The sequence below is a fragment of the Balaenoptera ricei genome, chromosome 2 (assembly GCF_028023285.1).
Source record: "Balaenoptera ricei isolate mBalRic1 chromosome 2, mBalRic1.hap2, whole genome shotgun sequence".
In the NCBI taxonomy this organism is placed as follows: domain Eukaryota; kingdom Metazoa; phylum Chordata; class Mammalia; order Artiodactyla; family Balaenopteridae; genus Balaenoptera; species Balaenoptera ricei.
Window position 1 is genome coordinate 133,251,259 of NC_082640.1, and position 15,958 is coordinate 133,267,216.

Consider the following 15,958-nt stretch of genomic DNA (forward strand, 5'->3'; position numbering starts at 1 on the left):
TACACTATTGATGAAAAATCTGAAAGTGAAATTAAGAAAACACTCCCATTTACCACTGCAGCAAAAAGAATAAAATATATAGGAATAAACCTACCTAAGGAGACAAAAGACCTGTATGCAGAAAATTATAAGACACTGATGAAAGAAATTAAAGATGATACAAATAGATGGAGAGATATACCATGTTCTTGGATTGGAAGAATCAACATTGTGAAAATGACTCTACTACCCAAAGCAATCTACAGAGTCAATGCAATCCCTATCAAACTACCACTGGCATTTTTCACAGAACTAGAACAAAAAATTTCACAATTTGTATGGAAACACAAAAGACCCCGAATAGCCAAAGCAATCTTGAGAAAGAAAAGTGGAGCTGGAGGAATCAGGCTCCCTTACTTCAGACTATACTACAAATCTACAGTAATCAAGACAGTATGGTACTGGCGCAAAAACAGAAATATAGATCAATGGAACAGGATAGAAAGCCCAGAGATAAACCCACGTACATATGGTCACCTTATCTTTGATAAAGGAGGCAAGCATATACAGTGGAGAAAAGACAGCCTCTTCAATAAGTGGTGCTGGGAAAACTGGACAGTTACATGTAAAAGAATGAAATTAGAACACTTCCTGGCACCATACACAAAAATAAACTCAAAATGGATTAAAGACCTAAATGGAAGGCCAGACACTATCAAACTCTTAGAGGAAAACATAGGCAGAACAGTCTATGACATAAATCACAGCAAGATCCTTTTTGACCCACCTCCTAGAGAAATGGAAATAAAAACAAAAATAAACAAATGGGACCTAATGAAACTTAAAAGCTTTTACACAGCAAAAGGAAACCATAAACAAGAGGAAAAGACATCCCTCAGAATGGGGAAAATATTTGCAAATGAAGCGACTGACAAAGGATTACTCTCCAAAATTACAAGCAACTCATGCAGTTCAATATCAAAAAAAAACCCAATCCAAAAATGGGCAGAAGACCTAAATAGACATTTCTCCAAAGAAGATATACAGATTGCCAACAAACACATGAAAGAATGCTCAACATCATTAATCATTAGAGAATTGCAAATCAAATCTATATGTGGTATCACCTCACACAGGTCAGAATGGCCATCCTAAAAAATCTACAAACAATAAGTGCTGGAGAGGTTGTGGAGAAAAGGGAACACTCTTGCTCTGTTGGTGGGAATGTAAATTGATACAGCCACTATGGAGAACAGTATGGAGGTTCCTTAAAAAACTAAAAATAGAACTACCATATGACCCAGCAATCCCACTACTGGGCATATACCCTGAGAAAACCATAATTCAAAAAGAGTCATGTATCAAAATATTCATTGCAGCTCTATTTACAATAGCCAGGACATGGAAGCAATCTAAGTGTCCATCAACAGATAAAAGGATAAAGAAGATGTGGCTCATATATACAATGGTATATTACTCAGCCATTAAAAGAAATGAAATTGAGTTTTTTGTAGTGAGGTGGATGGACCTAGAGTCTGTCATAGAGAGTGAAGTAAGTCAGAAAGAGAAAAACAAATACCGTATCCTAACACATATATATGGAATCTAAAAAAAAAAGAAAGAAAGAAAGAAAAAAGATGGCCATGAAGAACCTAGGGGCTAGATGGGAATAAAGACACAGACCTACTAGAGAATGAACTTGAAGATATGGGGAGGGGGAAGGGTAAGCTGGGACAAAGTGAGAGAGTGGCGTGGACATATATACACTACCAAACGTAAAACAGATAGCTAGTGGGAAGCAGGCGCATAGCACTGGGAGATCAGCTCCGTGCTTTGTGACCACCTAGAGGAGTGGAATAGGGACAGTGGGAGGGAGGGAGACGCAAGAGGGAAGAGATATGGGGATATATGTATATGTATAGCTGATTCACTTTGTTATAAAGCAGAAACTAACACACCATTGTAAAGCAATTATACTCCAATAAAGATGTTTTTAAAAAAAAAAGAAAGAAAAAATAGGGAAAAAAGTTGCTTCCATTTGTAAAAAGAAATTCCTTAAAGAAAGAAAACACTGCATGACAAGTAGAATATTTTACATTAAACCAGTGTTATTTATCTTCAGTGCTCATGGTGAGAGCTGGGTAAGGACAAAGGGACAGAGACCAACAAATTCCAGTGGCCTCACTGGCAGAGATGTATTGGCACTGCGGCTCCTAAGTGCACAGGGAGGGGATCTGGGAGGTTAACTCTGACACCAGGGCAAAAGGGGAGTCACTGAGAGGTGCAGACCTCGACAAGCAGTAAGGAATTACCATGCTTCAGTAACCATACTTGAGGGAAATTGCTTTATAATAAGTACAAACATATTGCTCAGAGTATGACTTTCTTTCCCACCATTGTTTTGATATAAATTTCTTTGAGTAAAATGTCTGACTCTCAGCTTTAAAATGTTCCTCCCAAAAACGTTTATGAAATTGTAACAGTTCTGATGCTGTGGTAGATTGTGTAACTATTCACAAAAAATGTACTGCCTTTCCTCTGGGAAGATTAAACATCCTCACCCTGTTGAAGGCAGGAGTAGTATATGACTTGCTTTAGCCAATACAGTGTGGGAAGGGACATGTATCACTTCAAGCAGAGGCTTTCAGAGTAAAGCATGCTTTGCCATTCTATCATTTGCTGCTTCCACAACAATTGGCAATTTTCAAGTGAAAAGCTGCTCATTAGCCTGGAATCTGGAGTGAACATGGCATGGAAGAGAGCTGCAGCCAAACCACAACAGACAGGCAGCAGGAAAAAATGGTAAACTTTTCTTTTTTTTTTTTTTGAGATGCTGAAATTTGGAGGATTGCACATCACTCCCAAATAAGCTAGCTCATCCTGACTAATAAAGATGCCATTTCTCAGACTAGAATGTGGCAAACCAATGGGAAGACTTCTTGGTTCATAGCTTTGTTATACTCTACTGCCATGCGCGTGGCAACACCGCCAGGAAATGGAATCATTAAGAACAGAATGATATGCATTGTGTTTCTTAAACAGCTAGGATTCCTAAAACTAAAGCTGATACCATTTAAGTTAAACGTAATTAACTTAAAAATAAGCGGTGTTCCAAAAGATAATGTTTAAGTCAGAACACTTCTTACAAAGGAACGATGTTGTAAATGGAAATAAGAATCCTTTACTTAGTACTTTAGTACTTAGTCCCCAAAAGTTCATATTATTTTAGTTACCTTCTACACTTAAAAGACAGAATGTGTATAATTTGTAACACTGCTTCTCATGAAGATGAATTAGAAATTACAATTTGAAAGCCAGAACATATGAATACACACCTCCCAAATATAACAGGCTCTTTAACAGGAAAAGAGTTTTTATTTGGTGTTTGTTTAATGTTTGTTAGTTTTTTAAATATATTCCTCCTCTGTTGGGGCTTTGGCTCTGGAACAGTAGCAGGAACTCCCTCTGTCCAAACCCCTCACCTGCCCATGGGAGTGTCAATTCCTGTGGTTTCAAGGATTCTAGCAATGTCAGCAAGCAATGACAATTTAATTGGAAAAGCAAAGAGGAAACAAAGTTTGCTGATAACACTGTATTAGTTGTGTATTGCTGTATAACAAATTATCCCTAAATTTAGCAGCTTAAAATGATAAACGTTTATTATCTCACAGTTTCTGTCGGTCAAGAATCCATTTAGCTGCACAGTTCTGGTTTAGGGTCTTTCATGAGATAGCAGTCAAGACGTCATCTGGGGTTACAGTCGTGTGAAGGCTTGAGTGGGCCTGCAGGAGCCACTACCAAGATGACTCCCTCACACGCCTGACAACTTAGTCCTGCTTGTTGTTGGCAGGACTCCTTAGCTCCTGGCCACGTGGGCCTCCCAGAGGGATGCTTAACGGCACTTTCTCAAGCTGACTTGAATAGCTGGCTTCCCCCAAATCAAGTAATGTGAAAGAGATCAAGTCATACTTTTATAACCTTGCATCGAAGCTCACACACTGTCATTTCCACATGATCTTATCAGTTACACACATTAGCTCTATTTACTATAGGAGTGGACTACACAAGCTGAGACTATCAGGACACAGGGATTATTTGAGGGCCATCTTGGAGGGTGACTAACATATTTATATTTTCCCCGCAACCTATACATATCTTGGTCACTGGATTTTTTCTTTCATTAAATTCAAGAAGTTTACAAGTCACCTCATATAAAATTCTGGTCAATATAATTCCTATTGAGATATCTATCAAATAAAATAAAGATTTTATTTAAATTCACCATCACATTTAAATGGCAGGCAATAGAATATGTATTGTAATTTATTTAACATATTTAACTTTCTCATTTTCCTTGTGATATGTATGATTCATTTAGTACCAAAAATAAATATCAAAAAGTATTATAATCCTGTGCATATCCTTTCCTCAATTTACAATATATTCCTTCTTACTCATATCGGATTATGTATCATACAGTGAAGGGTAATAAAAGGACAATGTAGAAAATTTCTAACATTATATAATGCCAATGAAACAGATGATATCACATTAAATATATAATCTTAGAAATATTTTAAGAATAAGCTCTTGTTCAAAAGGCTAAATAAAGCTTCAAAGATTTAATTCCAAGTGCTAAGTTTGATTTGCAGATTTTTCACATTGTCTTTTATGTTAATTTTTTAAAGTTTTGACAAACCTAATTGTCTGAGAAGTACTTGCTAACACCCTTTACAACATTCTTTCATTCCTTCATTCTTACCTACTATGTTAGGTAAGATATAGTCTCTGCATTCAGGAATATACAATATAATATAGGGAGACATATATAATTAATATCTAATTAATATTTAAAATACCCCCAAACATCAATGAGAGTTTGAATATCACACTGACAAGTACACAAATCTTGCTAGTTCCAAGTTCTACTTGTTCATACAGAAAATCTAGTCCCTTGAGAATCCTTTCCTCTATCCTCACCAGCAACAAAATTTGTATTTGAAAACCATGGGTTTGCTATAGGCGTAGAATATGTAGGGCTTCTTCCTGCCACAGGACCCTGCCGCCCTTAGCCATTCCACCTGGGCTGGCCTTAAATGCTACAAGTCCTGTGCTTCTCTCTCCTCCAGCCTCACTCTTCTGCATTTCACCCACTGCCCCGTGCTTATTCAGAGCTCACACTCCTCACAGACCTCAGCCTTCACTATGCCAAAGATCCATCTCAATCCACTCTAGTCCCCATAGTATCATAACTAACATCTTGGTGATCTCCTGTGAAGTGAGGAGGAAAAAAAACTTGTGTTACTCTGTGTGATTCTTAATAAAAGACTCCACTTCCAAGCCTCTCTAGCCCTAAGAGTCATAGATTTCTTCTCAGGGATTTGCTCTGTCATTTCTGTCTTAGCCACCTCAGCCCACCCTCTGGACTTTTACCCACTCCCTTTTAACTGGCCCTTCACAATTGTACATAAGTACAAAAAAGTCCCTTCAGTGTTCCCTCCATCTGACTCTCCATAGAATAGGTGTAGTCTATATTTCTTGAAAAAAGGTATCTATACTCACTAGGTTCTAAACCCTCATTTTACCTTCAATACCCTACCCATTTTATTCTGGTTTTTGGATCCACTATTTCATGAAACTACTAAGCTTAAGATCATCAACAGTCTTCTTGTTGTTAAATCCAATGGAAACTTACTCCTTGTCAAGTGATTCGGCATCCAACACTTCCTCACCTCCCCCCCCCCATTCCATATCAGGTTTCCAGTGACCTATTGTAGTATAGGGATATTGCCCATACAGCCTGGAAAGCTGTGAGGGGCTTGGTTAGGTCCTGGCTACAAGGCTGAAATTTTGTTTTCTTCTTAGGTCTCTTGCTTCTTACAAGCCATAGCTTCAAGCAGCAGTTGTGGCCATTTGGGTTTTTCAGCCTGTTTCCATGGGCAGGATGCTCTACCCCAGTCTCTAGTTTTAAGCTATGAGCCTGAATTTAGCCCTTCATCTCACATAAGAGCAGGCAAGACCATATTCTCAACAGAAACCAAGTTCCTACTACCATTGCTCTCCTTCTGTGTCTAGAGCCCAGCAGCTCTATTGTGTTAGCCCCATACTATGTTTCTGCTCAGTAAAAATATCCACCTCTTTTTTGTCCTGAGCTTTGTCCTTTTGCTATTGTTCATCTATAGCTCATTTAGTATTATTATAATTTTATCCTACAGCATGTCAGAGCATGACATCTTGTTATCTTCTACCAATTTTTCTCCAGCTTTATTGAGATATAATTGACAAATAAAACTGTATGAATTTAAAGTATACAATGTGATGTTTTGATATACATATATACTGTCAAATGATTACCACAATCAAGTTAATTAACACATCCACCACTTCACTTCACAGTTACCATTATTTTGTTGTTCTGAGAATGCTTAAGATCGACTCTCTTTGAAAATTTCTAGTATACAGTACAGTATTACTAACTATAGTCACCATACTGTGCGTTAGATCCCAAGCAGTTATTCACCTCATAACTGAAAGTTTGTACTATTTGACCAATATCGCCCCATTTCCCCTATGCTCCAGTCCATATCAACCATCATTCCACCTCTGTTTCTATGAGTTTAACCTTTTTATTTTATTTCACACATAAGTGAGATTATGCAGTATTTGTCTTTGTCTATTTGACTTATTTCACTTAGCATAATGTCCTCAAGCTTCACCTATGTTGTTGCAAATGGCAAGTTATCAGTGAATAAATTATACTATATACAATAATTTTATATATATATATATCACATTTTCTTTATCCATTCATCTATAGCTGGACACTTAGGTTTTTTCCATATCTTCTCTACAGTGAATAATGTTGTAATGAACATGGGAGTGTAAATATCTCTTCAACATACTGATTTCATTTGCTTCAGATACACATCTAAAAGCGGGATTGTTGGATCATATACTTGTTCTTTTTAAAATTTTTTGAGAAAACTCCATACCATTTTTCAAAATGGTGATACCAATTTACATTCCCACTAACAGTGTATAAGTTTTCCCTTTTCTCCACATCCTTGCCACTTGTTTTCTCTTGTATTTTGATAATAGCCATTCTAACAGGTGTGAGGTGATATCTCATTGTGATTTTGATTTGCATATCCCTGATGATTAGTGATTTTGACATTTTGAGCACCTTTTCACATACTTGTTGGCCATTTGTATATCTTCTTAGGAAAAATGTCCATTCAGGTCATTTGCCCATTATTTAATGTTTGTTTGTTTGGTTTTTGCTATTGAGTTGTATGCATTCCTTATGTATTTTAGAAATTAACCCCCTATCGTCTGGTTTGCAAATATTTTCTCAATTTCCATAGGTTGCATCTTCTCTATTGATTATTTCCTTTGTTGTGCAGAACCTCTGTAATTTGATGGAGTCTACTAATTTATTTTTGTTAGAACTGCCTCCACTTTTGGTGTCATATTCAAAAAATTGTTGCCAAGACCAGTGTCAAGGAGCTTTTTCCCTATGTTCACTTCTAGTAGTTTTATAGACACAACTTTTACATTTAAGTGTTTAATCCACTTTGAGTTACTTTTTGTGGGTGGTGAAAGATGGAAATCTAGTTTCATTCTTTTCATGAGAATATCCACTTTCCCCAACACCATATATTGAAGAAATTTTCATTTCCCATTGTGTACCCTTAGTACCCTTTCCAAAGATTATTGATTGTATATGCATGGTTTTATTTCTGGGCTTGCTACGTGTTCCATTTGTCTATGTGTCTGTTTTTATGTGAGTAACATCTGTTTTGATAACTATAGCTCTGTAATATAATTTGGAATCAGGAATTGTGATGCCTCCAACTTTGTTCTTCTTTCTCAAGATTACTTTGGCTCTTCAGGGTCTGTTGTGGTTCTTTAAAAAATTTAGAATTTTTTGTTCTATTTCTTTGAAAAATTCTATTAGAATTTTGATAGGAATTACATGAAATCTATAGTTGGATTTGGATAGTGTGGACATTTTAACATTATTAATTCTTCCAATCAATTAGTATGGAATATCTTTTCATTTATTTGTGTCTTCTTCAATTACTTTTATCAATGTCTTATAGTTTCCAGTATACAGTTCTTCTACCTTTTTGATTAAATCTATTCATAAGTATTTTATTGTTGTTTTTGATGCTATTGTAAATGGAATTGTCTTCTTGTTTTGTTTTTTTTTTTTAGCTAATTCATTGTTAGTGAATAGAAATGCAACTGATTTTTGTATGTTGATTTTGTACCCGACAATTTTACTGAATTTGTTTATTAGTCCTAAGAGGTTTTTGGTAGAGACTTTTGGATTTTCTATGTGTAAGTTTATGTCATCTGAAAATAGAGACAGTTTTACTTCTTCCTTTCCAAAATGGATGTCTTTTATTTCTTTTTCTTGCACAATTGCTGTGGCTAAAACTTCCAGTACTATGTAGACTACAAGTGCTAAGAGTGGACATCCTTGTTTTATTCCTGTTCTTAAAGAAAAAGCTTCCAGCTTTTCACATTGATGTTTGCCGTGGGCATGTCATATATGACTTTTATTATGTTGAGGTAAATCCTTCTATACCTAATTTGTTGAGAGGTTTTATCATGAAAGGATGTTGATTTTGTCAAATTTTTTATGCATCTATTGAGATAATCATGTGATATTTATCTTTATTCTCTTAATGTGGCATATCACATTTATTGATTTGCCTGTGTTGAATCATTCTTGCATACCAGGAATAAATCCCACTTCATCATGGTGTATGATACTTTTAATGTGCTGTTGAATTCTGTTTGGTAATATTTTGTTAAGGATTTTTGCATCAATGTTTATAAGAGATATTGGTTTATAATTTCTTTTCTTGTGGTGTCCTTATCTGACTTTGGTATCAGGATAAAGTTGGCCTTGCAAAATGAGTTTAGAAGTGTTCCCTCTTCTTCGATTTTTTGGAAGAGTTTTAAAAGGATTGAAATTAATTCTTCCATAAATGTTTTGTAAAATTCACTCATGAAGTCATCTGGTTCTGGACTCTTCTTTGACAGGAGATTTTTGATTATTGATTCCATTTCTTTACTCATTATTGGTCTCTTCAGATTTTCTATTTCTTTATTATCCAGTCTTGAGAGGTTTTATTTTTTTAGGAATTTATCCACTTCTAGCTTAACCAATTTGTTGGTGTATAATTGATATATAGTAGTCTCTTGTGTTATACAGTAGTCTCTTATTGTTATATATTATTCTCTTATTAATCTTTGTATGTAGATGAAACTGTGCTATCACTTGTAACATCTCTTTCATTTCTTATTTTATTTATTTGAGTCTTGTCTCTTTCTTAGTCATTCTTGCTAAAGTTCTGTCAATTTTTATCTTTTTAGAAAAACAGCTCTAATTTCACTGATCTTTTTATTGTCTTTCTAGTCTCTATTTCATTTATTTCTGCTTTGATCTTTGTTATTTCTTTTCTTCTGCTAACTTTGCATTTAGTTTGTTCTTCTTTTTCTAATTCCTTGAGATTAAAGTTAAGCTATTTATGCACAGGGAGATCAGCTCAGTGCTTTGTGACCACCAAGGGGTGGGATAGAGAGGGTGGAAGGGAGGTGCAAGAGGGAGGAGATGTGGGGATATATGTATATGTATAGCTGATTTACTTTGTTACAAAGCAGAAATTAACATAGCATTGTAAAGAAATTATACTCCCATAAAGATGTTAAAAATAATTAATTAATTAATTTAAAAAACAAAAAAACACGTTAAGCTATTTATTTGAGATCTTTCTCTTTTCTTAGTGTAGACATTTATTGCCATAAACTTCCCTCCTAGAACTGTTTTTGTTACACTCCATGTATTGGTGTTGTGTGTTTCCATTTTCACTTGTCTCAAGATATATATTTTTTAAATTTCCCATTTAATTTTTTCCTTTGATCCATTTGTTGCCCAGGAGTATGTTTTTTTTTTTTAATTTCCATATATTTGTGAATTTTTTAGTTTGCCTTCTGTTATTGATTTCTTGTTTCATACCATTGTGGTTGGAAAAGATACAGGACATGATTTCTATATTCTTAAATTTTTTAAGACTTGTTTTGTGAACTAACATGTGATCTATCCCAGAGACTGTTCTCTGTGTACTTGAGGAGAATGTATATTCTGTTGCTGTTGGAAGAAATATTCTTTGTATGTCTGTTAGGTACATTTGGTCTAAAGTGTAGTTCAAGTCCAATGTTTCCTTATTGATTTTCTGTCTGAATGATCTACTCATTGTTAAAAGTGGAGTACTGAAGTCCCCTACTATTATTGTATTGATGCCTTGTTCTGCTTTCAGATCTGTTAATATTTGCTTAATATATTTAGGTGCTTCAATGTTGCATGTATATATACTTACAATTGTTTCATCTTCTTGATGAACTGATCCCTTTATCATTATATAAAAACTTTCTTTGTCTCTTGTTTCAGTTTTCAACTCAAAGTCTATTTTGTCAGACTTATAGCTACCCTTGCTCTCTTTCAGTTTCCTTTTTCATGAGATATTTTTTTTCCATTCCTTCACTTTGAGCCTATGTATGGCTTTATAGCTGGAGTGAGTTTCTGGTAAGCAGCATATATTTGGGTCTTGTTTTTTATCCATTCAATCACTCAATGCCTTTTGATTAGAGAATTTAATCCATTTACATTTAAAGTAATTATTGATAGGTAAGGACTTAATATTGCCATCTTATTGTTTTCTGGCTGGTTTGTAGTTTTATTATCTCTTTCTTCCTCTCTTGATATCTTCCTTTGTGATTTGATAATTTTCCACAGTGGCATGCTTTGATATCTTTTTCTTTGTCTTTTGTATATCTATAATACTATAGGTTTTTGCTTTGTGGTTATCCTGTGGCTTACATAAAACATCTTATAGTTATAACAGTATATTTTAAGCTGATTAAAAACTTAACTTCAATTGCATACAAAAACTTGACTCTTTTATTTCCCCCAACACATTTTATGCTTTGGTTGTCACAATTTGCATTTTTTATGTTGTGTATACATTAACAAATTATTAGAGCAATAGTTATTTTAATTATTTTCTCTTCTAACTTTTACACTAGAGTTAAGTGATTTATAGAGTATGATTATTAGCATATTCTGAATTTGACTATATACTTATCTTTACCAGTGAGTTTTATGCTCTCCTGTTTTCATGTTACTAATTAGTATCCTTTCATTTCAGCCTGAAGAACTCCTTTTAGCATTTCTTGTAAGGCACACCAAGTGGTGGTGAACTCTGTTAGCTTTTTTTGTTTGGGAAACTCTATATCTCTTTCATTTTGAAGGACAGCTTTGCAGGGTAAAGCATTCTTTGTTGGTAGCTTTTTTTTTATCTCAGTACTTTGAATATATCATCACACTCTTTGCCAGTCTGCAAGACTTCTGCTGGAAAATCCTCCAATAACTTACCGGGGTTCTTTAACAAATGATGAGTTTCTTTTCTCTTGCAGATTTCAAAATTCTCTGTTTGTCTTTTATTTTTGACAGTTTTATTATTACGTGTCTTAGTGAAGATCTCTTTGATTATATCTGGTTAGAGACCATGTTTATATCTCTCCCCATATTTGGGAAGTTTCAGCTATTATTTCTTTGAATAAGCTTTCTCCTCCTTCTCCCTCTCCTCACTTTTTGGGATTCTCATAATTTATAAATTGTTTCTCTTGATTTCCCATGTGCCATTTAGGCTTTTTTCACTCTCTTTTAATTATTTTTTTCTTTTTGTCTTCTGATGAGATAATTTCAAATGATGTGTCTTCAAGTTCACAGATTCTTTATTCTGCTTGATCAAATCTTATGTTGACACCCTGTATTGCACTTTTCATTTCATCCACTGCATTCTTCAGCTCCAGAATTTCTGTTTGGTTCTTTTTTATGATTTCTGTCTCTCTATTGAACTTCTCATTTTATTCGTGTATTGCTTTCCTGATTTTGTTGACTTGTCTATCCATTTTCTCTTATAGCTTGCTGAGCTTCCTTAATATAATTATTCTTATTCCTCTGTCAGATAATTTATAGGTCTCTATTTCTTCAGGGTCAGTTACTGGGAAATTAATGTGGTCTTTTAGTGGTGTCATGTTTCTTAATTTTCATGTTCCTTGAAGTTTTGCATTGCTGTCTTTGCATTTGAACAAGCAGTCACCCCCTCTAGTATCTACTGACTGGTTTCAGAAGAGACATACCATCACCAATCAGCCTATCTAAGAATTCTGAGGCTTTCTCCATCCTTTTTTGTGAATTCACCCACTCTACAGTTCTTGTTCCCTCTTGAGAGGGAATTCTTAAAATTGCATGCCTTCTCTCAATCCTGTGAAGCCAGACTAAGTACTGAGAGCCTCCTGTTTGCTTTCAATTGGAGGGGGGTGCCCTGAAATGTTCAAGCTTGTGTGCTTTCTTCCAATCCAGCAGTCAGGCTGACTTTCTGCATGTGCACACTAGCTGTCTGCAAAGGCTCACACTTGCCACCCACTCACAGGGAGCCAGCCACAGGGATGGTGGGTGAGGCATGCAGAGCATTGGGCATGACCATGGACCATTTGGGGAACATCTGCAGGCAAGATGTCACCAGCAGCTCATGGGTGGTTGTCCTGTTAGAGTCTATCCATGTCCCTTTGATGAGTTCCAAGCTCTGACTGCTACGCTCCTAGTATCTCTCAGCCCCTCAAGCATGCAGATCACCTCAGTATTCTGGGTGGGTCGCGGGAAAAGCGTATCTCTTTGGAAACGTCCTGCACAGCTGGGGAAGCTAGGTACTCACTTACCATGCTCTCAATTTCCCCCATGGAAGAAATCTTAGGACAATGGGATCTCTCTTGGCACTGAGCTGTGCCACCTTGAGGAATGAGTGACATAGGTAAAGTGAAACTGTTCTTCAAACCATCTTCAATGCATCTGTTCTTAAATTTTTTGCTCTGAAAATTATGCTGGAACTCCCAGACTCCCACTAAGGTATTCTTATCTGTGGGTGATTGTCAAAATCTATGTTCTGTGGAGGGAAGACAGTAAAAAACTCCTATTCTACCATTTTGCTGACATTACTTCCTAACAATTCATAACATCATAGTATTGTTGTGAAGATAAAACTTTATAAAGAAAGTGAAAATTCTCTGTAAGTAATAGTTTACACAAACGCTAATCAGTAATAATAGGCACCAATCTCAAGGAAATAGTAAGACAGATCATTAAAACACATTGGATTGTTCTCCCCTTTCATACCTAGATCTGAGACACAAGGGTAAGATCACACAGGGAGAGGCTGCCAGACTATGAGCCAGTCTAAGGGAAAAGTCGAGCAGACAACCGTTGTCATAGTTAACCCAGTGTCAGGTATTTTCAAAGCTCTTAGCAAGTAATACCTCATTTAATCCATTATCATTCTTCCCATTTTACAGATGTGAAAACTAGTCACAGATTGGCAAAACAACTTGCTCAAGATGACTCAGTTAGTAAGAATCAGGCTGGCAGAATTTGAACTCCTAACCCCCACAAAAGGTTGTTTCTACAGGAGGCTGAGGTAGACCTGAGGTGAGCATGGAGGGAGGACTGAACACTGTACTTTCTTTTCAAAGAACCCTTTCAATTGACCCCTTTTCTTAAAATATCCTTGAATGCTTGGGAGACAAATAAATTCTGCTTCCTTGGTAATCTTTTCTTTCAGAGGAGAAGGTAGTATGATGATAACCCTATAGTAATAGGGATCAGAAGAGTTTCCTTTTTTTTTTTTTTTATAATCTGCTTGTTTACCCTAGTATAGATAACTGAGTCAACCATTCCCATTTTCCTGAACTTCTTTAAAACATCCTATGGACTGTTTTCAAACAGAAAAGAGAATTCAGTATTAAAAAATAAACTGTTCTTTTTCCTTGTTAAAGAGCAAAAGCCTAGAGTATAGCTAGGGGAAATGGAAACTGTGGAATTGTGCTTACTGTCTGAACAGCCATTCCAATTAAAAAGCACCCTGGGATTGGTGTGTGCCTGACCATTGCACACAGCAGACATAAAGAGCTCTGCTGGAAGTGCCTGTAGACTCATTTTGGCGAGACCCCATCCTGGAGCCAACTGATCAGTAGGTATCCCTCGCCTGTTTCAAAATACAGCAGGAATTGAAGAAAATAGCAATGCCTCCTCATCCAGACACATTAACTCAATCCATAGTGGTGCCACTGTCAGCTCCTGGGAAGGCAGCCCATCTGGGGGTACATCAGCTATGGGCAGTGTGGTGGAGAGGTTTTGAATTGTTTCAGTCACAATGTGGGGGAGCACTTCAGGAACTGCCAGCACAATCATTTTCTCTACTTTTTAGAGATCCTTTACATGGTTCAGTGGATCATCAGGCACATTTCATGCCCAGGTATAAGCAAAAGGAGCGTATGTATGAGAGAGGAACAGACTTCACAAAGAGCACAGCTTTACATCAAAGCTGAGTCTTCAGGTAAAAGGCTAAATCAAAAGCTTTCAAGTAAAACTAATTAACATGTGAAACTTTGATTTAATAGAAGCTCAAAAATGGAGAAAACCTGGAAAAAATCAAAAGTTAAATACAGAAAGTATAGATCAGAAATAATAAGAGGCTATAAGGCCACTCATAAAAAGTGATCATTAATATAGACATGACTCAGTAGCTCCCTCACACTAAGAAGAGATTAAACTTTACATCCTCTCAAAATGTGGAAGGAATGGCATTCCCCTACCTCCATTCTCTGTACTATTCCTTTCCCCTCTTCCTTCCACATATTATTTGAAAACTAGAAGAACCATAAATTACAATCTGCAATAATGTTCTGTTTCCACAGATTGCAGAAGGTAGTAACATCTGCATTCACTTACTAAGTGCTTAAAGTATCACCAGCACCACCCAACTTGAAAATTACTAAAACTATATAAGGTAGGAAGAGAGGGAAGTCTACATTTCCAGTAGTTCTTGGACAGATGGGTTAAGTAAACATTTACCAAATTTATTATGATTTTCTGCTCATCTCATATACATACCTCATGATGACCTGTTTGGCTAGGATAATATTTTAAAATATGAATCTGCAATTATTTTTTTCTCCCTGCAATCTTCCCTTTTTTCTTCCCTTAATTAAAGTAAGCAAATAAACTATGCTCTTTGCTCAAGATAAATATGGAAAAGGAGGAAAGTAGCCTACAATCTTCTTATTATCTTCCAAAGCCTAAGCTCTGGAGCCCCATAGACAAGGTTTAAAAAAACAGAACTCTCAAACAGTGACAGTATATAAACCAGAAAGATGAAGGGAAAGAGATTTCCCCCAGGAAAAAAACCCAAGGATTCCTCCTTGGAAAGGAGAAAGACAGAGAGATAGAGAAACAGAGAAACAGAGACACAGATAGAGACAGAAAGAGACAGAGCTCTGTGGGTCTGCAGAGCACAGAAGAGTTTTGCTCTCTCTCCAGGAGGACCATTAGGGTAAGCAGCAAAGTCCCTGATATAAAACAGTTGTGTGCAGTAGAGAGGCAGACAGGACCACAGGCAACCTTGCAAAAGATTCTGGAGGCTCAAGTGAATTTCTGGACTAGTAAGTCCTAAGACAAGGATGCTAAATATCTTAACAGCAAGCTATGTTGGAAAAGGCTAAGGACACCAGAGTCTCACCCCTCCCCATCCTCTGTGACTGGCTGGCACTATGGCAGACATTAGAGGAAAGCTCCACTCTCCTCCCTCCTGGATGAGACACTATATCTATACCTCCAAATCCTCTCCTAACTCTGGGGTTGAGTCTTGAGGAAACAAAAACCAGGAAGGGAAATATTTGGCGTCCAACACTCTGCTGGTTGACCTGCTACATCCATCTCCTGAGACAATAAGCACAAGAGGGCATATTATCTGTTTGACTCCTTGGAAGGAAATATGGACAATACAGGAAGAATAAAAGATATATATCTCAGAAAATTATCTCAGTCATGCTCTTTCCTTAATAAATATTT